The sequence below is a fragment of the Pseudophryne corroboree genome, chromosome 11 (assembly GCF_028390025.1).
Source record: "Pseudophryne corroboree isolate aPseCor3 chromosome 11, aPseCor3.hap2, whole genome shotgun sequence".
In the NCBI taxonomy this organism is placed as follows: domain Eukaryota; kingdom Metazoa; phylum Chordata; class Amphibia; order Anura; family Myobatrachidae; genus Pseudophryne; species Pseudophryne corroboree.
The window spans coordinates 290,736,471-290,761,455 of record NC_086454.1 but is presented as its reverse complement, the minus strand read 5'-3'; positions in this window follow the sequence as shown (position 1 = coordinate 290,761,455).

The following is a 24,985-nucleotide window of genomic DNA, read 5'->3' as shown; positions in this document are numbered from 1 at the left end:
TATGAAGTTTGCACCTCGCTATATCGGTCCTTTCAAGATTGAACAAGTCATCAATCCTGTTGCTTACAGACTCCAGTTGCCTCCCTTCTTAAAAATACCCAGGACATTCCATGTTTCCCTGTTGAAACCGCTGATCTTGAATCGGTTTCATTCCTCACTTCCTCCAACTCTGAAAGTCCAAACTCAACGAGGCGTTGAGTATGAAGTGGCCAAGATCCTGGACTCACGTCACCGTTACGGTCAACTACAATATCTTATTGACTGGAAGGGTTATGGTCCTGAGGAACGTTCATGGACCAATGCTTCTGATGTCCATGCTCCTGCCTTGGTCCGGAGATTCCATTCCAAGTTTCCTCAAAAGCCAAGTGTCCTGGGGCCACTCCTAAAGGGGGGGGTGCTGTCACGATCCGGGTATCTGTACGCCATTTCTTACCCATCAGATGCCTCCTAAGGCTGGCTCAGCGCTCCAGGACCGGATCCCATCTGTTATCCTGATGTGTACATTCCTGTATCCTCTCCTGTCACTCTGGGACGCTGTCACAGTAAACGCCATATTACACCTGGCATGGCGTCTCCCGCGGCCTCCGCCGCCGTCCCTGAACTTCTGCATGCAGAGTGTCTGAATGGCGATTACGTCAGCCGCGGCCTCCGCTGTGTCCGCGTGGTTGGATGTGCATCTGTCAGCCTGGCGCCTCCTGTCTCCGGTGGCCGGCGCCGCCATTACTGTTTTCATTACCACATGGATTACAAACCAAACTTCCCTCCAAGTGTCTGCATGGGCGCAGCCATCTTGGATTCTGTCAGCTGATCATTTCCACCAATCTGTTCTCAGTATTGATAATCTGCATAATTGCCTAGCCAATCCCTTCCTTGCTGCAGGTATAAATACACTGTGCCTGAGCAAGGAAGGCGTCAGTGCTTTGGTTGTCAAACCTAGTTCCTGTTTGTCTCTCTCCTGTGATTGTCTTCCAGGTTCCAGCTCCTGTCTCAAGACTTCCACCATAGAGACCCGCACCAGCATTCCACCTGCGGTGTAGCCTGACTCTCCAATCCATTGTGGATTCATCTGTTTCCAGCTACAACATTACCTGCTTCCAGCTCAGCTTCCAGCAGAGTACAGCTTCTCTTAAAGGGCCGGTGTCCTTTCTACACTTTACCACTCTCCACCGGTATTATTATTTCTCCGCTCTCAAGTTCTACATTTCAGTTCATATTTCATCGCTCCCAAGTTCATTTATTATTTAACTGGTTCCAGCCAGTATCCACTCCGTGCTAACAACAGTCTGGTTCCAGCCAGTATCCACAGCAGCCGTTTTATCTTCAGCAACCCAGCTTTTCCTGGAACACCAGCTGGCACAATCCTGGGTTATCTCCATTGCTACAGTCGGGCCTGGTAAGGACTTTCCATCTAGAAGATTATAAGAACTATCTCACACTACCAGTGCCCTGTGGCTCCTGCCATCCTGTAGTACCCAGGAACTGTATTTATTCTTTGCTGACTTTTATGTTTTCTTTTACTGCTGCTGTGTTGCGGAGTTGTCATAATAAACATCATTGACTTTTATCCAAGTTGTCGTGGTCACGCCTTCGGGCAGTTATTATTCATGTTACTTACATGTCCAGGGGTCTGATACAACCTCCCAGGTTCCGGTACATCTCAGCCCCTACAACTGAGGCTGCCTCCCGTCAGCTCAGGCCCTCAGTTGTGACATTCAGCTTTAAACTTTAGGTACATATCCAAAATGTATCACCAAGGTGACAGAAGTTAATTCTGGTGCATGGTTTTCCAATTGGAGTCAGAAATGTGTATTGCCGTATATGAAAAAAACGTAAGCCCCGGACCCACAATTTTGCTCAAAAATGAAAATTTCAAAAGTGTCCCAATTTCTGCTTTAAACTTTAGGTACATATCCAAAATGTATCACCAAGGTGACAGAAGTTAATTCTGGTGCATGGTTTTCCAATTGGAGTCAGAAATGTGTATGAACGTATTTGAAAAAAACATAAGCCACGGACCCACAATTTAGATCAAAAATGAAAATTTCAAAAGTGTCCCAATTTCTGCTTTAAACTTTAGGTACATATCCAAAATGTATCACCAAGGTGACAGAAGTTAATTCTGGTGCATGGTTTTCCAATTGGAGTCAGAAATGTGTATGAACGTATATGAAAACAACATAAGCCCCGGACCCACAATTTTGATCAAAAATGAAAATTTCAAAAGTGTCCCAATTTCTGCTTTAAACTTTAGGTACATATCCAAAATGTATCACCAAGGTGACAGAAGTTAATTCTGGTGCATGGTTTTCCAATTGGAGTCAGAAATGTGTATTGCCGTATATGAAAAAAACGTAAGCCCCGGACCCACAATTTTGATCAAAAATGAAAATTTCAAAAGTGTCCCAATTTCTGCTTTACACTTTAGGTACATATCCAAAATGTATCACCAAGGTGACAGAAGTTAATTCTGGTGCATGGTTTTCCAATTGGAGTCAGAAATGTGTATGGCCGTATATGAAAAAAAACGTAAGCCCCGGACCCACAATTTTGCTCAAAAATGAAAATTTCAAAAGTGTCCCAATTTCTGCTTTAAACTTTAGGTACATATCCAAAATGTATCACCAAGGTGACAAAAGTTAATTCTGGTGCATGGTTTTCCAATTGGAGTCAGAAATGTGTATGAACGTATATGAAAAAAACATAAGCCTCGGACCCACAATTTTGATCAAAAATGAAAATTTCAAAAGTGTCCCAATTTCTGCTTTACACTTTAGGTACATATCCAAAATGTATCACCAAGGTGACAGAAGTTAATTCTGGTGCATGGTTTTCCAATTGGAGTCAGAAATGTGTATGGCCGTATATGAAAAAAAACGTAAGCCCCGGACCCACAATTTTGCTCAAAAATGAAAATTTCAAAAGTGTCCCAATTTCTGCTTTAAACTTTAGGTACATATCCAAAATGTATCACCAAGGTGACAGAAGTTAATTCTGGTGCATGGTTTTCCAATTGGAGTCAGAAATGTGTATGGCCGTATATGAAAAAAACGTAAGCCCCGGACCCACAATTTTGATCAAAAATGAAAATTTCTAAAGTGTCCCAATTTCTGCTTTAAACTTTAGGTACATATCCAAAATGTATCACCAAGGTGACAAAAGTTAATTCTGGTGCATGGTTTTCCAATTGGAGTCAGAAATGTGTATGAACGTATATGAAAAAAACATAAGCCCCGGACCCACAATTTTGATCAAAAATGAAAATTTCAAAAGTGTCCCAATTTCTGCTTTAAACTTTAGGTACATATCCAAAATGTATCACCAAGGTGACAGAAGTTAATTCTGGTGCATGGTTTTCCAATTGGAGTCAGAAATGTGTATGAACGTATATGAAAAAAACATAAGCCCCGGTCGCACAATTTTGATCAAAAATGAAAATTTCAAAAGTGTCCCAATTTCTGCTTTACACTTTAGGTACATATCCAAAATGTATCACCAAGGTGACAGAAGTTAATTCTGGTGCATTGTTTTCCAATTGGAGTCAGAAATGTGTATGGCCGTATATGAAAAAAAAACGTAAGCCCCGGACCCACAATTTTGATCAAAAATGAAAATTTCTAAAGTGTCCCAATTTCTGCTTTAAACTTTAGGTACATATCCAAAATGTATCACCAAGGTGACAGAAGTTAATTCTGGTGCATGGTTTTCCAATTGGAGTCAGAAATGTGTATGAACGTATATGAAAAAAACATAAGCCCCGGTCGCACAATTTTGATCAAAAATGAAAATTTCAAAAGTGTCCCAATTTCTGCTTTACACTTTAGGTACATATCTAAAATGTATCACCAAGGTGACAGAAGTTAATTCTGGTGCACTGTTTTCCAATTGGAGTCAGAAATGTGTATGGCCGTATATGAAAAAAAACGTAAGCCCCGGACCCACAATTTTGCTCAAAAATGAAAATTTCAAAAGTGTCCCAATTTCTGCTTTAAACTTTAGGTACATATCCAAAATGTATCACCAAGGTGACAAAAGTTAATTCTGGTGCATGGTTTTCCAATTGGAGTCAGAAATGTGTATGAACATATATGAAAAAAACATAAGCCCCGGACCCACAATTTTGATCAAAAATGAAAATTTCAAAAGTGTCCCAATTTCTGCTTTAAACTTTAGGTACATATCCAAAATGTATCACCAAGGTGACAGAAGTTAATTCTGGTGCATGGTTTTCCAATTGGAGTCAGAAATGTGTATGAACGTATATGAAAAAAACATAAGCCCCGGTCGCACAATTTTGATCAAAAATGAAAATTTCAAAAGTGTCCCAATTTCTGCTTTACACTTTAGGTACATATCCAAAATGTATCACCAAGGTGACAGAAGTTAATTCTGGTGCATGGTTTTCCAATTCTAGTCAGAAATGTGTATTGCCGTATATGAAAAAAACATAAGCCCCGGACCCACAATTTTGATCAAAAATGAAAATTTCAAAAGTGTCCCAATTTCTGCTTTACACTTTAGGTACATATCCAAAATGTATCACCAAGGTGACAGAAGTTAATTCTGGTGCATGGTTTTCCAATTGGAGTCAGAAATGTGTATGGCCGTATATGAAAAAAACGTAAGCCCCGGACCCACAATTTTGCTCAAAAATGAAAATTTCTAAAGTGTCCCAATTTCTGCTTTAAACTTTAGGTACATATCCAAAATGTATCACCAAGGTGACAAAAGTTAATTCTGGTGCATGGTTTTCCAATTGGAGTCAGAAATGTGTATGAACATATATGAAAAAAACATAAGCCCCGGACCCACAATTTTGCTCAAAAATGAAAATTTCAAAAGTGTCCCAATTTCTGCTTTAAACTTTAGGTACATATCCAAAATGTATCACCAAGGTGACAGAAGTTAATTCTGGTGCATGGTTTTCCAATTGGAGTCAGAAATGTGTATGAACGTATATGAAAAAAACATAAGCCCCAGTCGCACAATATTGATCAAAAATGAAAATTTCAAAAGTGTCCCAATTTCTGCTTTACACTTTAGGTACATATCCAAAATGTATCACCAAGGTGACAGAAGTTAATTCTGGTGCATGGTTTTCCAATTGGAGTCAGAAATGTGTATGGCCATATATGAAAAAAACGTAAGCCCCGACCCCACAATTTTGATCAAAAATGAAAATTTCTAAAGTGTCCCAATTTCTGCTTTAAACTTTAGGTACATATCCAAAATGTATCACCAAGGTGACAAAAGTTAATTCTGGTGCATGGTTTTCCAATTGGAGTCAGAAATGTGTATGAACATATATGAAAAAAACATAAGCCCCGGACCCACAATTTTGCTCAAAAATGAAAATTTCAAAAGTGTCCCAATTTCTGCTTTAAACTTTAGGTACATATCCAAAATGTATCACCAAGGTGACAGAAGTTAATTCTGGTGCATGGTTTTCCAATTGGAGTCAGAAATGTGTATGAACGTATATGAAAAAAACATAAGCCCCAGTCGCACAATATTGATCAAAAATGAAAATTTCAAAAGTGTCCCAATTTCTGCTTTACACTTTAGGTACATATCCAAAATGTATCACCAAGGTGACAGAAGTTAATTCTGGTGCATGGTTTTCCAATTGGAGTCAGAAATGTGTATGGCCATATATGAAAAAAACGTAAGCCCCGACCCCACAATTTTGATCAAAAATGAAAATTTCTAAAGTGTCCCAATTTCTGCTTTAAACTTTAGGTACATATCCAAAATGTATCACCAAGGTGACAAAAGTTAATTCTGGTGCATGGTTTTCCAATTGGAGTCAGAAATGTGTATGAACATATATGAAAAAAACATAAGCCCCGGACCCACAATTTTGATCAAAAATGAAAATTTCAAAAGTGTCCCAATTTCTGCTTTAAACTTTAGGTACATATCCAAAATGTATCACCAAGGTGACAGAAGTTAATTCTGGTGCATTGTTTTCCAATTGGAGTCAGAAATGTGTATGGCCGTATATGAAAAAAAACGTAAGCCCCGGACCCACAATTTTGATCAAAAATGAAAATTTCAAAAGTGTCCCAATTTCTGCATTAAACTTTAGGTACATATCCAAAATGTATCACCAAGGTGACAGAAGTTAATTCTGGTGCATGGTTTTCCAATTGGAGTCAGAAATGTGTAAGGCCGTATATGAAAAAAACGTAAGCCCCGGACCCACAATTTTGCTCAAAAATGAAAATTTCTAAAGTGTCCCAATTTCTGCTTTAAACTTTAGGTACATATCCAAAATGTATCACCAAGGTGACAAAAGTTAATTCTGGTGCATGGTTTTCCAATTGGAGTCAGAAATGTGTATGAACATATATGGAAAAAAACATAAGCCCCGGACCCACAATTTTGCTCAAAAATGAAAATTTCAAAAGAGTCCCAATTTCTGCTTTAAACTTTAGGTACATATCCAAAATGTATCACCAAGGTGACAGAAGTTAATTCTGGTGCATGGTTTTCCAATTGGAGTCAGAAATGTGTATGAACGTATATGAAAAAAACATAAGCCCCAGTCGCACAATATTGATCAAAAATGAAAATTTCAAAAGTGTCCCAATTTCTGCTTTACACTTTAGGTACATATCCAAAATGTATCACCAAGGTGACAGAAGTTAATTCTGGTGCATGGTTTTCCAATTGGAGTCAGAAATGTGTATGAACGTATATGAAAAAAACATAAACCCCGGACCCACAATTTTGATCAAAAATGAAAATTTCAAAAGTGTCCCAATTTCTGCTTTAAACTTTAGGTACATATCCAAAATGTATCACCAAGGTGACAGAAGTTAATTCTGGTGCATGGTTTTCCAATTGGAGTCAGAAATGTGTATGGCCATATATGAAAAAAACGTAAGCCCCGGACCCACAATTTTGATCATAAATGAAAATTTCTAAAGTGTCCCAATTTCTGCTTTAAACTTTAGGTACATATCCAAAATGTATCACCAAGGTGACAGAAGTTAATTCTGGTGCATTGTTTTCCAATTGGAGTCAGAAATGTGTATTGTCGTATATGAAAAAACGTAAGCCCTGGACCCACAATTTTGCTCAAAAATGAAAATTTCAAAAGTGTCCCAATTTCTGCTTTACACTTTAGGTACATATCCAAAATGTATCACCAAGGTGACAGAAGTTAATTCTGGTGCATGGTTTTCCAATTGGAGTCAGAAATGTGTATGAACGTATATGAAAAAAACGTAAGCCCCGTACCCACAATTTTGCTCAAAAATGAAAATTTCAAAAGTGTCCCAATTTCTGCTTTACACTTTAGGTACATATCCAAAATGTATCACCAAGGTGACAGAAGTTAATTCTAGTGCATTGTTTTCCAATTGGAGTCAGAAATGTGTATGGCCGTATATGAAAAAAAACGTAAGCCCCGGACCCACAATTTTGATCAAAAATGAAAATTTCTAAAGTGTCCCAATTTCTGCTTTAAACTTTAGGTACATATCCAAAATGTATCACCAAGGTGACAAAAGTTAATTCTGGTGCATGGTTTTCCAATTGGAGTCAGAAATGTGTATGAACGTATATGAAAAAAACATAAGCCCCGGACCCACAATTTTGATCAAAAATGAAAATTTCTAAAGTGTCCCAATTTCTGCTTTAAACTTTAGGTACATATCCAAAATGTATCACCAAGGTGACAGAAGTTAATTCTGGTGCATGGTTTTCCAATTGGAGTCAGAAATGTGTATGGCCGTATATGAAAAAAAACGTAAGCCCCGGACCCACAATTTTGCTCAAAATTAAAATTTCAAAAGTGTCCCAATTTCTGCTTTAAACTTTAGGTACATATCCAAAATGTATCACCAAGGTGACAGAAGTTAATTCTGGTGCATGGTTTTCCAATTGGAGTCAGAAATGTGTATGAACGTATATGAAAAAAACATAAGCCCCGGACCCACAATTTTGATCAAAAATGAAAATTTCTAAAGTGTCCCAATTTCTGCTTTAAACTTTAGGTACATATCCAAAATGTATCACCAAGGTGACAAAAGTTAATTCTGGTGCATGGTTTTCCAATTGGAGTCAGAAATGTGTATGAACGTTTACGAAAAAAACATAAGCCCCGGACCCACAATTTTGATCAAAAATGAAAATTTCTAAAGTGTCCCAATTTCTGCTTTAAACTTTAGGTACATATCCAAAATGTATCACCAAGGTGACAGAAGTTAATTCTGGTGCATGGTTTTCCAATTGGAGTCAGAAATGTTTATGGCCGTATATGAAAAAAAACGTAAGCCCCGGACCCACAATTTTGCTCAAAAATGAAAATTTCTAAAGTGTCCCAATTTCTGCTTTAAACTTTAGGTACATATCCAAAATGTATCACCAAGGTGACAAAAGTTAATTCTGGTGCATGGTTTTCCAATTGGAGTCAGAAATGTGTATGAACGTATATGAAAAAAACATAAGCCCCGGACCCACAATTTTGATCAAAAATGAAAATTTCTAAAGTGTCCCAATTTCTGCTTTAAACTTTAGGTACATTTCCAAAATGTATCACCAAGGTGACAGAAGTTAATTCTGGTGCATTGTTTTCCAATTGGAGTCAGAAATGTGTATGGCCGTATATGAAAAAAAACGTAAGCCCCGGACCCACAATTTTGCTCAAAAATGAAAATTTCAAAAGTGTCCCAATTTCTGCTTTAAACTTTAGGTACATATCCAAAATGCATCACCAAGATGACAGAAGTTAATTCTGGTGCATGGTTTTCCAATTGGAGTCAGAAATGTGTATGGCCGTATATGAAAAAAACGTAAGCCCCGGACCCACAATTTTGATCAAAAATGAAAATTTCAAAAGTGTCCCAATTTCTGCTTTAAACTTTAGGTACATATCCAAAATGTATCACCAAGGTGACAGAAGTTAATTCTGGTGCATGGTTTTCCAATTGGAGTCAGAAATGTGTATGAACGTATATGAAAAAAACATAAGCCCCGGACCCACAATTTTGATCAAAAATGAAAATTTCAAAAGTGTCCCAATTTCTGCTTTACACTTTAGGTACATATCCAAAATGTATCACCAAGGTGACAGAAGTTAATTCTGGTGCATGGTTTTCCAATTGGAGTCAGAAATGTGTATGAACATATATGAAAAAAACATAAGCCCCGGACCCACAATTTTGATCAAAAATGAAAATTTCAAAAGTGTCCCAATTTCTGCTTTAAACTTTAGGTACATATCCAAAATGTATCACCAAGGTGACAGAAGTTAATTCTGGTGCATGGTTTTCCAATTGGAGTCAGAAATGTGTATGGCCGTATATGAAAAAAAACGTAAGCCCCGGACCCACAATTTTGCTCAAAAATGAAAATTTCAAAAGTGTCCCAATTTCTGCTTTAAACTTTAGGTACATATCCAAAATGTATCACCAAGGTGACAAAAGTTAATTCTGGTGCATGGTTTTCCAATTGGAGTCAGAAATGTGTATGAACGTATATGAAAAAAACATAAGCCCCGGACCCACAATTTTGATCAAAAATGAAAATTTCAAAAGTGTCCCAATTTCTGCTTTAAACTTTAGGTACATATCCAAAATGTATCACCAAGGTGACAGAAGTTAATTCTGGTGCATGGTTTTCCAATTGGAGTCAGAAATGTGTATGGCCGTATATGAAAAAAAACGTAAGCCCCGGACCCACAATTTTGATCAAAAATGAAAATTTCAAAAGTGTCCCAATTTCTGCTTTAAACTTTAGGTACATATCCAAAATGTATCACCAAGGTGACAAAAGTTAATTCTGGTGCATGGTTTTCCATTTGGAGTCAGAAATGTGTATGAACGTATATGAAAAAAACATAAGCCCCGGACCCACAATTTTGATCAAAAATGAAAATTTCAAAAGTGTCCCAATTTCTGCTTTAAACTTTAGGTACATATCCAAAATGTATCACCAAGGTGACAGAAGTTAATTCTGGTGCATGGTTTTCCAATTGGAATCAGAAATGTGTATGAACGTATATGAAAAAAACATAAGCCCCGGTCCCACAATTTTGATCAAAAATGAAAATTTCAAAAGTGTCCCAATTTCTGCTTTACACTTTAGGTACATATCCAAAATGTATCACCAAGGTGACAGAAGTTAATTCTGGTGCATGGTTTTCCAATTGGAGTCAGAAATGTGTATGAACGTATATGAAAAAAACGTACGCCCCGTACCCACAATTTTGCTAAAAAATGAAAATTTCAAAAGTGTCCCAATTTCTGCTTTACACTTTAGGTACATATCCAAAATGTATCACCAAGGTGACAGAAGTTAATTCTAGTGCATTGTTTTCCAATTGGAGTCAGAAATGTGTATGGCCGTATATGAAAAAAAAACGTAAGCCCCGGACCCACAATTTTGATCAAAAATGAAAATTTCAAAAGTGTCCCAATTTCTGCTTTAAACTTTAGGTACATATCCAAAATGTATCACCAAGGTGACAGAAGTTAATTCTGGTGCATGGTTTTCCAATTGGAGTCAGAAATGTGTATGGCCGTATATGAAAAAAAACGTAAGCCCCGGACCCACAATTTTGATCAAAAATGAAAATTTCTAAAGTGTCCCAATTTCTGCTTTAAACTTTAGGTACATATCCAAAATGTATCACCAAGGTGACAAAAGTTAATTCTGGTGCATGGTTTTCCAATTGGAGTCAGAAATGTGTATGAACGTATATGGAAAAAACATAAGCCCCGGACCCACAATTTTGATCAAAAATGAAAATTTCTAAAGTGTCCCAATTTCTGCTTTAAACTTTAGGTACATATCCAAAATGTATCACCAAGGTGACAGAAGTTAATTCTGGTGCATGGTTTTCCAATTGGAGTCAGAAATGTGTATGGCCGCATATGAAAAAAAACGTAAGCCCCGGACCCACAATTTTGCTCAAAATGAAAATTTCAAAAGTGTCCCAATTTCTGCTTTAAACTTTAGGTACATATCCAAAATGTATCACCAAGGTGACAGAAGTTAATTCTGGTGCATGGTTTTCCAATTGGAGTCAGAAATGTGTATGAACGTATATGAAAAAAACATAAGCCCCGGACCCACAATTTTGATCAAAAATGAAAATTTCTAAAGTGTCCCAATTTCTGCTTTAAACTTTAGGTACATATCCAAAATGTATCACCAAGGTGACAGAAGTTAATTCTGGTGCATGGTTTTCCAATTGGAGTCAGAAATGTTTATGGCCGTATATGAAAAAAAACGTAAGCCCCGGACCCACAATTTTGCTCAAAAATGAAAATTTCTAAAGTGTCCCAATTTCTGCTTTAAACTTTAGGTACATATCCAAAATGTATCACCAAGGTGACAAAAGTTAATTCTGGTGCATGGTTTTCCAATTGGAGTCAGAAATGTGTATGAACGTATATGAAAAAAACATAAGCCCCGGACCCACAATTTTGATCAAAAATGAAAATTTCTAAAGTGTCCCAATTTCTGCTTTAAACTTTAGGTACATTTCCAAAATGTATCACCAAGGTGACAGAAGTTAATTCTGGTGCATTGTTTTCCAATTGGAGTCAGAAATGTGTATGGCCGTATATGAAAAAAAACGTAAGCCCCGGACCCACAATTTTGCTCAAAAATGAAAATTTCAAAAGTGTCCCAATTTCTGCTTTAAACTTTAGGTACATATCCAAAATGCATCACCAAGATGACAGAAGTTAATTCTGGTGCATGGTTTTCCAATTGGAGTCAGAAATGTGTATGGCCGTATATGAAAAAAACGTAAGCCCCGGACCCACAATTTTGATCAAAAATGAAAATTTCAAAAGTGTCCCAATTTCTGCTTTACACTTTAGGTACATATCCAAAATGTATCACCAAGGTGACAAAAGTTAATTCTGGTGCATGGTTTTCCAATTGGAGTCAGAAATGTGTATGAACGTATATGAAAAAAACATAAGCCCCGGACCCACAATTTTGATCAAAAATGAAAATTTCAAAAGTGTCCCAATTTCTGCTTTAAACTTTAGGTACATATCCAAAATGTATCACCAAGGTGACAGAAGTTAATTCTGGTGCATGGTTTTCCAATTGGAATCAGAAATGTGTATGAACGTATATGAAAAAAACATAAGCCCCGTACCCACAATTTTGCTCAAAAATGAAAATTTCAAAAGTGTCCCAATTTCTGCTTTACACTTTAGGTACATATCCAAAATGTATCACCAAGGTGACAGAAGTTAATTCTAGTGCATTGTTTTCCAATTGGAGTCAGAAATGTGTATGGCCGTATATGAAAAAAAACGTAAGCCCCGGACCCACAATTTTGATCAAAAATGAAAATTTCTAAAGTGTCCCAATTTCTGCTTTAAACTTTAGGTACATATCCAAAATGTATCACCAAGGTGACAGAAGTTAATTCTGGTGCATGGTTTTCCAATTGGAGTCAGAAATGTGTATGAACGTATATGAAAAAAACATAAGCCCCGGACCCACAATTTTGATAAAAAATGAAAATTTCTAAAGTGTCCCAATTTCTGCTTTAAACTTTAGGTACATATCCAAAATGTATCACCGAGGTGACAGAAGTTAATTCTGGTGCATGGTTTTCCAATTGGAGTCAGAAATGTGTATGGCCGTATATGAAAAAAAACGTAAGCCCCGGACCCACAATTTTGCTCAAAAATGACAATTTCAAAAGTGTCCCAATTTCTGCTTTAAACTTTAGGTACATATCCAAAATGTATCACCAAGGTGACAGAAGTTAATTCTGGTGCATGGTTTTCCAATTGGAGTCAGACATGTGTATGAACGTATATGAAAAAAACATAAGCCCCGGACCCACAATTTTGCTCAAAAATGAAAATTTCAAAAGTGTCCCAATTTCTGCTTTAAACTTTAGGTACATATCCAAAATGTATCACCAAGGTGACAGAAGTTAATTCTGGTGCATTGTTTTCCAATTGGAGTCAGAAATGTGTATGGCCGTATATGAAAAAAAACGTAAGCCCCGGACCCACAATTTTGCTCAAAAATGAAAATTTCTAAAGTGTCCCAATTTCTGCTTTAAACTTTAGGTACATATCCAAAATGTATCACCAAGGTGACAAAAGTTAATTCTGGTGCATGGTTTTCCAATTGGAGTCAGAAATGTGTATGAACGTTTATGAAAAAAACATAAGCCCCGGACCCACAATTTTGATCAAAAATGAAAATTTCTAAAGTGTCCCAATTTCTGCTTTAAACTTTAGGTACATATCCAAAATGTATCACCGAGGTGACAGAAGTTAATTCTGGTGCATGGTTTTCCAATTGGAGTCAGAAATGTGTATGGCCGTATATGAAAAAAAACGTAAGCCCCGGACCCACAATTTTGCTCAAAAATGAGAATTTCAAAAGTGTCCCAATTTCTGCTTTAAACTTTAGGTACATATCCAAAATGTATCACCAAGGTGACAGAAGTTAATTCTGGTGCATGGTTTTCCAATTGGAGTCAGACATGTGTATGAACGTATATGAAAAAAACATAAGCCCCGGACCCACAATTTTGCTCAAAAATGAAAATTTCAAAAGTGTCCCAATTTCTGCTTTAAACTTTAGGTACATATCCAAAATGTATCACCAAGGTGACAGAAGTTAATTCTGGTGCATTGTTTTCCAATTGGAGTCAGAAATGTGTATGGCCGTATATGAAAAAAAACGTAAGCCCCGGACCCACAATTTTGCTCAAAAATGAAAATTTCTAAAGTGTCCCAATTTCTGCTTTAAACTTTAGGTACATATCCAAAATGTATCACCAAGGTGACAAAAGTTAATTCTGGTGCATGGTTTTCCAATTGGAGTCAGAAATGTGTATGAACGTTTATGAAAAAAACATAAGCCCCGGACCCACAATTTTGATCAAAAATGAAAATTTCTAAAGTGTCCCAATTTCTGCTTTAAACTTTAGGTACATATCCAAAATGTATCACCAAGGTGACAGAAGTTAATTCTGGTGCATTGTTTTCCAATTGGAGTCAGAAATGTGTATGGCCGTATATGAAAAAAAACGTAAGCCCCGGACCCACAATTTTGCTCAAAAATGAAAATTTCAAAAGTGTCCCAATTTCTGCTTTAAACTTTAGGTACATATCCAAAATGCATCACCAAGATGACAGAAGTTAATTCTGGTGCATGGTTTTCCAATTGGAGTCAGAAATGTGTATTGCCATATATGAAAAAAATGTAAGCCCCGGACCCACAATTTTGATCAAAAATGAAAACTTCTAAAGTGTCCCAATTTCTGCTTTAAACTTTAGGTACATATCCAAAATGTATCACCAAGGTGACAATAGTTAATTCTGGTGCATGGTTTTCCAATTGGAGTCAGAAATGTGTATGAACGTATATGAAAAAAACATAAGCCCCGGACCCACAATTTTGATCAAAAATGAAAATTTCAAAAGTGTCCCAATTTCTGCTTTAAACTTTAGGTACATATCCAAAATGTATCACCAAGGTGACAGAAGTTAATTCTGGTGCATGGTTTTCCAATTGGAGTCAGAAATGTGTATGAACGTATATGAAAAAAACATAAGCCCCGGACCCACAATTTTGATCAAAAATGAAAATTTCAAAAGTGTCCCAATTTCTGCTTTAAACTTTAGGTACATATCCAAAATGTATCACCAAGGTGACAGAAGTTAATTCTGGTGCATTGTTTTCCAATTGGAGTCAGAAATGTGTATGGCCGTATATGAAAAAAAAACGTAAGCCCCGGACCCACAATTTTGATCAAAAATGAAAATTTCTAAAGTGTCCCAATTTCTGCTTTAAACTTTAGGTACATATCCAAAATGTATCACCAAGGTGACAAAAGTTAATTCTGGTGCATGGTTTTCCAATTGGAGTCAGAAATGTGTATGAACGTATATGAAAAAAAACGTAAGCCCCGGACCCACAATTTTGCTCAAAAATGAAAATTTCTAAAGTGTCCCAATTTCTGCTTTAAACTTTAGGTACATATCCAAAATGTATCACCAAGGTGACAAAAGTTAATTCTGGTGCATGGTTTTCCAATTGGAGTCAGAAATGTGTATGGCCGTATATGAAAAAAAAAACATAAGCCCCGGACCCACAATTTTGATCAAAAATGAAAATTTCAAAAGTGTCCCAATTTCTGCTTTACACTTTAGGTACATATCCAAAATGTATCAACAGGGTGACAGAAGTTAATTCTGGTGCATTGTTTTCCAATTGGAGTCAGAAATGTGTATGGCCGTTTATGAAAAAAAACTTAAGTCCCGGACCCACAATTTTGATCAAAAATGAAAATTTCAAAAGTGTCCCAATTTCTGCTTTAAACTTTAGGTACATATCCAAAATGTATCACCAAGGTGACAGAAGTTAATTCTGGTGCATGGTTTTCCAATTGGAGTCAGAAATGTGTATGGCCGTATATGAAAAAAAACGTAAGCCCCGGACCCACAATTTTGATCAAAAATGAAAATTTCTAAAGTGTCCCAATTTCTGCTTTAAACTTTAGGTACATATCCAAAATGTATCACCAAGGTGACAGAAGTTAATTCTGGTGCATGGTTTTCCAATTGGAGTCAGAAATGTGTATGAACGTATATGAAAAAAACATAAGCCCCGGACCCACAATTTTGATCAAAAATGAAAATTTCTAAAGTGTCCCAATTTCTGCTTTAAACTTTAGGTACATATCCAAAATGTATCACCAAGGTGACAGAAGTTAATTCTGGTGCATGGTTTTCCAATTGGAGTCAGAAATGTGTATGAACGTATATGAAAAAAACATAAGCCCCGGACCCACAATTTTGATCAAAAATGAAAATTTCAAAAGTGTCCCAATTTCTGCTTTAAACTTTAGGTACATATCCAAAATGTATCACCAAGGTGACAGAAGTTAATTCTGGTGCATGGTTTTCCAATTGGAGTCAGAAATGTGTATGAACGTATATGAAAAAAACATAAGCCCCGGACCCACAATTTTGATCAAAAATGAAAATTTCAAAAGTGTCCCAATTTCTGCTTTAAACTTTAGGTACATATCCAAAATGTATCACCAAGGTGACAGAAGTTAATTCTGGTGCATTGTTTTCCAATTGGAGTCAGAAATGTGTATGGCCGTATATGAAAAAAAAACGTAAGCCCCGGACCCACAATTTTGATCAAAAATGAAAATTTCTAAAGTGTCCCAATTTCTGCTTTAAACTTTAGGTACATATCCAAAATGTATCACCAAGGTGACAGAAGTTAATTCTGGTGCATGGTTTTCCAATTGGAGTCAGAAATGTGTATTGCCGTATATGAAAAAACGTAAGCCCTGGACCCACAATTTTGATCAAAAATGAAAATTTCAAAAGTGTCCCAATTTCTGCTTTAAACTTTAGGTACATATCCAAAATGTATCACCAAGGTGACAGAAGTTAATTCTGGTGCATTGTTTTCCAATTGGAGTCAGAAATGTGTATGGCCGTATATGAAAAAAAAACGTAAGCCCCGGACCCACAATTTTGATCAAAAATGAAAATTTCTAAAGTGTCCCAATTTCTGCTTTAAACTTTAGGTACATATCCAAAATGTATCACCAAGGTGACAGAAGTTAATTCTGGTGCATGGTTTTCCAATTGGAGTCAGAAATGTGTATTGCCGTATATGAAAAAACGTAAGCCCTGGACCCACAATTTTGATCAAAAATGAAAATTTCAAAAGTGTCCCAATTTCTGCTTTAAACTTTAGGTACATATCCAAAATGTATCACCAAGGTGACAGAAGTTAATTCTGGTGCATGGTTTTCCAATTGGAGTCAGAAATGTGTATTGCCGTATATGAAAAAACGTAAGCCCTGGACCCACAATTTTGATCAAAAATGAAAATTTCAAAAGTGTCCCAATTTCTGCTTTACACTTTAGGTACATATCCAAAATGTATCACCAAGGTGACAGAAGTTAATTCTGGTGCATGGTTTTCCAATTGGAGTCAGAAATGTGTATGGCCGTATATGAAAAAAAAACGTAAGCCCCGGACCCACAATATTGATCAAAAATGAAAATTTCAAAAGTGTCCCAATTTCTGCATTAAACTTTAGGTACATATCCAAAATGTATCACCAAGGTGACAGAAGTTAATTCTGGTGCATGGTTTTCCAATTGGAGTCAGAAATGTGTATGGCCATATATGAAAAAAACGTAAGCCCCGGCCCCACAATTTTGATCAAAAATGAAAATTTCTAAAGTGTCCCAATTTCTGCTTTAAACTTTAGGTACATATCCAAAATGTATCACCAAGGTGACAAAAGTTAATTCTGGTGCATGGTTTTCCAATTGGAGTCAGAAATGTGTATGAACATATATGAAAAAAACATAAGCCCCGGACCCACAATTTTGATCAAAAATGAAAATTTCAAAAGTGTCCCAATTTCTGCTTTAAACTTTAGGTACATATCCAAAATGTATCACCAAGGTGACAGAAGTTAATTCTGGTGCATGGTTTTCCAATTGGAGTCAGAAATGTGTATGAACGTATATGAAAAAAACATAAGCCCCGGTCGCACAATTTTGATCAAAAATGAAAATTTCAAAAGTGTCCCAATTTCTGCTTTAAACTTTAGGTACATATCCAAAATGTATCACCAAGGTGACAGAAGTTAATTCTGGTGCATGGTTTTCCAATTGGAGTCAGAAATGTGTATGGCCATATATGAAAAAAACGTAAGCCCCGGACCCACAATTTTGATCATAAATGAAAATTTCTAAAGTGTCCCAATTTCTGCTTTAAACTTTAGGTACATATCCAAAATGTATCACCAAGGTGACAGAAGTTAATTCTGGTGCATTGTTTTCCAATTGGAGTCAGAAATGTGTATTGCCGTATATGAAAAAACGTAAGCCCTGGACCCACAATTTTGCTCAAAAATGAAAATTTCAAAAGTGTCCCAATTTCTGCTTTACACTTTAGGTACATATCCAAAATGTATCACCAAGGTGACAGAAGTTAATTCTGGTGCATGGTTTTCCAATTGGAGTCAGAAATGTGTATTGCCGTATATGAAAAAAACGTAAGCCCCGGACCCACAATTTTGCTCAAAAATGAAAATTTCAAAAGTGTCCCAATTTCTGCTTTACACTTTAGGTACATATCCAAAATGTATCACCAAGGTGACAGAAGTTAATTCTGGTGCATGGTTTTCCAATTGGAGTCAGAAATGTGTATGGCCGTATATGAAAAAAACGTAAGCCCCGGACCCACAATTTTGATCAAAAATGAAAATTTCTAAAGTGTCCCAATTTCTGCTTTAAACTTTAGGTACATATCCAAAATGTATCACCAAGGTGACAAAAGTTAATTCTGGTGCATGGTTTTCCAATTGGAGTCAGAAATGTGTATGGCCGTATATGAAAAAAACATAAGCCCCGGACCCACAATTTTGATCAAAAATGAAAATTTCTAAAGTGTCCCAATTTCTGCTTTAAACTTTAGGTACATATCCAAAATGTATCACCAAGGTGACAAAAAAAAGTTAATTCTGGTGCATGGTTTTCCAATTGGAGTCAGAAATGTGTATGAACATATATGAAAAAACATAAGCCCCGGACCCACAATTTTGATCAAAAATGAAAATTTCAAAAGTGTCCCAATTTCTGCTTTAAACTTTAGGTACATATCCAAAATGTATCACCAAGGTGACAGAAGTTAATTCTGGTGCATTGTTTTCCAATTGGAGTCAGAAATGTGTATGGCCGTATATGAAAAAAAAACGTAAGCCCCGGACCCACAATTTTGATCAAAAATGAAAATTTCTAAAGTGTCCCAATTTCTGCTTTAAACTTTAGGTACATATCCAAAATGTATCACCAAGGTGACAAAAGTTAATTCTGGTGCATGGTTTTCCAATTGGAGTCAGAAATGTGTATGAACGTATATGAAAAAAAACGTAAGCCCCGGACCCACAATTTTGCTCAAAAATGAAAATTTCTAAAGTGTCCCAATTTCTGCTTTAAACTTTAGGTACATATCCAAAATGTATCACCAAGGTGACAAAAGTTAATTCTGGTGCATGGTTTTCCAATTGGAGTCAGAAATGTGTATGGCCGTATATGAAAAAAAAAACATAAGCCCCGGACCCACAATTTTGATCAAAAATGAAAATTTCAAAAGTGTCCCAATTTCTGCTTTACACTTTAGGTACATATCCAAAATGTATCAACAGGGTGACAGAAGTTAATTCTGGTGCATTGTTTTCCAATTGGAGTCAGAAATGTGTATGGCCGTTTATGAAAAAAAACTTAAGTCCCGGACCCACAATTTTGATCAAAAATGAAAATTTCAAAAGTGTCCCAATTTCTGCTTTAAACTTTAGGTACATATCCAAAATGTATCACCAAGGTGACAGAAGTTAATTCTGGTGCATGGTTTTCCAATTGGAGTCAGAAATGTGTATGGCCGTATATGAAAAAAAACGTAAGCCCCGGACCCACAATTTTGATCAAAAATGAAAATTTCTAAAGTGTCCCAATTTCTGCTTTAAACTTTAGGTACATATCCAAAATGTATCACCAAGGTGACAGAAGTTAATTCTGGTGCATGGTTTTCCAATTGGAGTCAGAAATGTGTATGAACGTATATGAAAAAAACATAAGCCCCGGACCCACAATTTTGATCAAAAATGAAAATTTCTAAAGTGTCCCAATTTCTGCTTTAAACTTTAGGTACATATCCAAAATGTATCACCAAGGTGACAGAAGTTAATTCTGGTGCATGGTTTTCCAATTGGAGTCAGAAATGTGTATGAACGTATATGAAAAAAACATAAGCCCCGGACCCACAATTTTGATCAAAAATGAAAATTTCAAAAGTGTCCCAATTTCTGCTTTAAACTTTAGGTACATATCCAAAATGTATCACCAAGGTGACAGAAGTTAATTCTGGTGCATGGTTTTCCAATTGGAGTCAGAAATGTGTATGAACGTATATGAAAAAAACATAAGCCCCGGACCCACAATTTTGATCAAAAATGAAAATTTCAAAAGTGTCCCAATTTCTGCTTTAAACTTTAGGTACATATCCAAAATGTATCACCAAGGTGACAGAAGTTAATTCTGGTGCATTGTTTTCCAATTGGAGTCAGAAATGTGTATGGCCGTATATGAAAAAAAACCGTAAGCCCCGGACCCACAATTTTGATCAAAAATGAAAATTTCTAAAGTGTCCCAATTTCTGCTTTAAACTTTAGGTACATATCCAAAATGTATCACCAAGGTGACAAAAGTTAATTCTGGTGCATGGTTTTCCAATTGGAGTCAGAAATGTGTATGAACGTATATGAAAAAAAACGTAAGCCCCGGACCCACAATTTTGCTCAAAAATGAAAATTTCTAAAGTGTCCCAATTTCTGCTTTAAACTTTAGGTACATATCCAAAATGTATCACCAAGGTGACAAAAGTTAATTCTGGTGCATGGTTTTCCAATTGGAGTCAGAAATGTGTATGGCCGTTTATGAAAAAAAACTTAAGTCCCGGACCCACAATTTTGATCAAAAATGAAAATTTCAAAAGTGTCCCAATTTCTGCTTTAAACTTTAGGTACATATCCAAAATGTATCACCAAGGTGACAGAAGTTAATTCTGGTGCATGGTTTTCCAATTGGAGTCAGAAATGTGTATGGCCGTATATGAAAAAAAACGTAAGCCCCGGACCCACAATTTTGATCAAAAATGAAAATTTCTAAAGTGTCCCAATTTCTGCTTTAAACTTTAGGTACATATCCAAAATGTATCACCAAGGTGACAGAAGTTAATTCTGTTGCATGGTTTTCCAATTGGAGTCAGAAATGTGTATGAACGTATATGAAAAAAACATAAGCCCCGGACCCACAATTTTGATCAAAAATGAAAATTTCTAAAGTGTCCCAATTTCTGCTTTAAACTTTAGGTACATATCCAAAATGTATCACCAAGGTGACAGAAGTTAATTCTGGTGCATGGTTTTCCAATTGGAGTCAGAAATGTGTATGGCCGTATATGAAAAAAAACGTAAGCCCCGGACCCACAATTTTGCTCAAAAATGAGAATTTCAAAAGTGTCCCAATTTCTGCTTTAAACTTTAGGTACATATCCAAAATGTATCACCAAGGTGACAGAAGTTAATTCTGGTGCATGGTTTTCCAATTGGAGTCAGAAATGTGTATGAACGTATATGAAAAAAACATTAGCCCCGGACCCACAATTTTGCTCAAAAATGAAAATTTCAAAAGTGTCCCAATTTCTGCTTTAAACTTTAGGTACATATCCAAAATGTATCACCAAGGTGACAGAAGTTAATTCTGGTGCATTGTTTTCCAATTGGAGTCAGAAATGTGTATGGCCGTATATGAAAAAAAACGTAAGCCCCGGACCCACAATTTTGCTCAAAAATGAAAATTTCTAAAGTGTCCCAATTTCTGCTTTAAACTTTAGGTACATATCCAAAATGTATCACCAAGGTGACAAAAGTTAATTCTGGTGCATGGTTTTCCAATTGGAGTCAGAAATGTGTATGAACGTTTATGAAAAAAACATAAGCCCCGGACCCACAATTTTGATCAAAAATGAAAATTTCTAAAGTGTCCCAATTTCTGCTTTAAACTTTAGGTACATATCCAAAATGTATCACCAAGGTGACAGAAGTTAATTCTGGTGCATTGTTTTCCAATTGGAGTCAGAAATGTGTATGGCCGTATATGAAAAAAAACGTAAGCCCCGGACCCACAATTTTGCTCAAAAATGAAAATTTCAAAAGTGTCCCAATTTCTGCTTTAAACTTTAGGTACATATCCAAAATGCATCACCAAGATGACAGAAGTTAATTCTGGTGCATGGTTTTCCAATTGGAGTCAGAAATGTGTATGGCCATATATGAAAAAAATGTAAGCCCCGGACCCACAATTTTGATCAAAAATGAAAACTTCTAAAGTGTCCCAATTTCTGCTTTAAACTTTAGGTACATATCCAAAATGTATCACCAAGGTGACAATAGTTAATTCTGGTGCATGGTTTTCCAATTGGAGTCAGAAATGTGTATGAACGTATATGAAAAAAACATAAGCCCCGGACCCACAATTTTGATCAAAAATGAAAATTTCTAAAGTGTCCCAATTTCTGCTTTAAACTTTAGGTACATATCCAAAATGTATCACCAAGGTGACAGAAGTTAATTCTGGTGCATGGTTTTCCAATTGGAGTCAGAAATGTGTATGAACGTATATGAAAAAAACATAAGCCCCGGACCCACAATTTTGATCAAAAATGAAAATTTCTAAAGTGTCCCAATTTCTGCTTTAAACTTTAGGTACATATCCAAAATGCATCACCAAGATGACAGAAGTTAATTCTGGTGCATGGTTTTCCAATTGGAGTCAGAAATGTGTATGGCCATATATGAAAAAAATGTAAGCCCCGGACCCACAATTTTGATCAAAAATGAAAACTTCTAAAGTGTCCCAATTTCTGCTTTAAACTTTAGGTACATATCCAAAATGTATCACCAAGGTGACAATAGTTAATTCTGGTGCATGGTTTTCCAATTGGAGTCAGAAATGTGTATGAACGTATATGAAAAAAACATAAGCCCCGGACCCACAATTTTGATCAAAAATGAAAATTTCTAAAGTGTCCCAATTTCTGCTTTAAACTTTAGGTACATATCCAAAATGTATCACCAAGGTGACAGAAGTTAATTCTGGTGCATGGTTTTCCAATTGGAGTCAGAAATGTGTATGAACGTATATGAAAAAAACATAAGCCCCGGTCCCACAATTTTGATCAAAAATTAAAATTTCAAAAGTGTCCCAATTTCTGCTTTAAACTTTAGGTACATATCCAAAATGTATCACCAAGGTGACAAAAGTTAATTCTGGTGCATGGTTTTCCAATTGGAGTCAGAAATGTGTATGAACGTATATGAAAAAAAACGTAAGCCCCGGACCCACAATTTTGCTCAAAAATGAAAATTTCTAAAGTGTCCCAATTTCTGCTTTAAACTTTAGGTACATATCCAAAATGTATCACCAAGGTGACAAAAGTTAATTCTGGTGCATGGTTTTCCAATTGGAGTCAGAAATGTGTATGAACGTATATGAAAAAAAACGTAAGCCCTGGACCCACAATTTTGCTCAAAAATGAAAATTTCTAAAGTGTCCCAATTTCTGCTTTAAACTTTAGGTACATATCCAAAATGTATCACCAAGGTGACAAAAGTTAATTCTGGTGCATGGTTTTCCAATTGGAGTCAGAAATGTGTATGGCCGTTTATGAAAAAAAACTTAAGTCCCGGACCCACAATTTTGATCAAAAATGAAAATTTCAAAAGTGTCCCAATTTCTGCTTTAAACTTTAGGTACATATCCAAAATGTATCACCAAGGTGACAGAAGTTAATTCTGGTGCATGGTTTTCCAATTGGAGTCAGAAATGTGTATGGCCGTATATGAAAAAAAACGTAAGCCCCGGACCCACAATTTTGCTCAAAAATGAGAATTTCAAAAGTGTCCCAATTTCTGCTTTAAACTTTAGGTACATATCCAAAATGTATCACCAAGGTGACAGAAGTTAATTCTGGTGCATGGTTTTCCAATTGGAGTCAGAAATGTGTATGAACGTATATGAAAAAAACATAAGCCCCGGACCCACAATTTTGCTCAAAAATGAAAATTTCAAAAGTGTCCCAATTTCTGCTTTAAACTTTAGGTACATATCCAAAATGTATCACCAAGGTGACAGAAGTTAATTCTGGTGCATTGTTTTCCAATTGGAGTCAGAAATGTGTATGGCCGTATATGATAAAAAACGTAAGCCCCGGACCCACAATTTTGCTCAAAAATGAAAATTTCTAAAGTGTCCCAATTTCTGCTTTAAACTTTAGGTACATATCCAAAATGTATCACCAAGGTGACAGAAGTTAATTCTGGTGCATGGTTTTCCAATTGGAGTCAGAAATGTGTATGAACGTATATGAAAAAAACATAAGCCCCGGACCCACAATTTTGATCAAAAATGAAAATTTCTAAAGTGTCCCAATTTCTGCTTTAAACTTTAGGTACATATCCAAAATGTATCACCAAGGTGACAGAAGTTAATTCTGGTGCATGGTTTTCCAATTGGAGTCAGAAATGTGTATGGCCGTATATGAAAAAAAACGTAAGCCCCGGACCCACAATTTTGCTCAAAAATGAGAATTTCAAAAGTGTCCCAATTTCTGCTTTAAACTTTAGGTACATATCCAAAATGTATCACCAAGGTGACAGAAGTTAATTCTGGTGCATGGTTTTCCAATTGGAGTCAGAAATGTGTATGAACGTATATGAAAAAAACATAAGCCCCGGACCCACAATTTTGCTCAAAAATGAAAATTTCAAAAGTGTCCCAATTTCTGCTTTAAACTTTAGGTACATATCCAAAATGTATCACCAAGGTGACAGAAGTTAATTCTGGTGCATTGTTTTCCAATTGGAGTCAGAAATGTGTATGGCCGTATATGAAAAAAAACGTAAGCCCCGGACCCACAATTTTGCTCAAAAATGAAAATTTCTAAAGTGTCCCAATTTCTGCTTTAAACTTTAGGTACATATCCAAAATGTATCACCAAGGTGACAAAAGTTAATTCTGGTGCATGGTTTTCCAATTGGAGTCAGAAATGTGTATGAACGTTTATGAAAAAAACATAAGCCCCGGACCCACAATTTTGATCAAAAATGAAAATTTCTAAAGTGTCCCAATTTCTGCTTTAAACTTTAGGTACATATCCAAAATGTATCACCAAGGTGACAGAAGTTAATTCTGGTGCATTGTTTTCCAATTGGAGTCAGAAATGTGTATGGCCGTATATGAAAAAAAACGTAAGCCCCGGACCCACAATTTTGCTCAAAAATGAAAATTTCAAAAGTGTCCCAATTTCTGCTTTAAACTTTAGGTACATATCCAAAATGCATCACCAAGATGACAGAAGTTAATTCTGGTGCATGGTT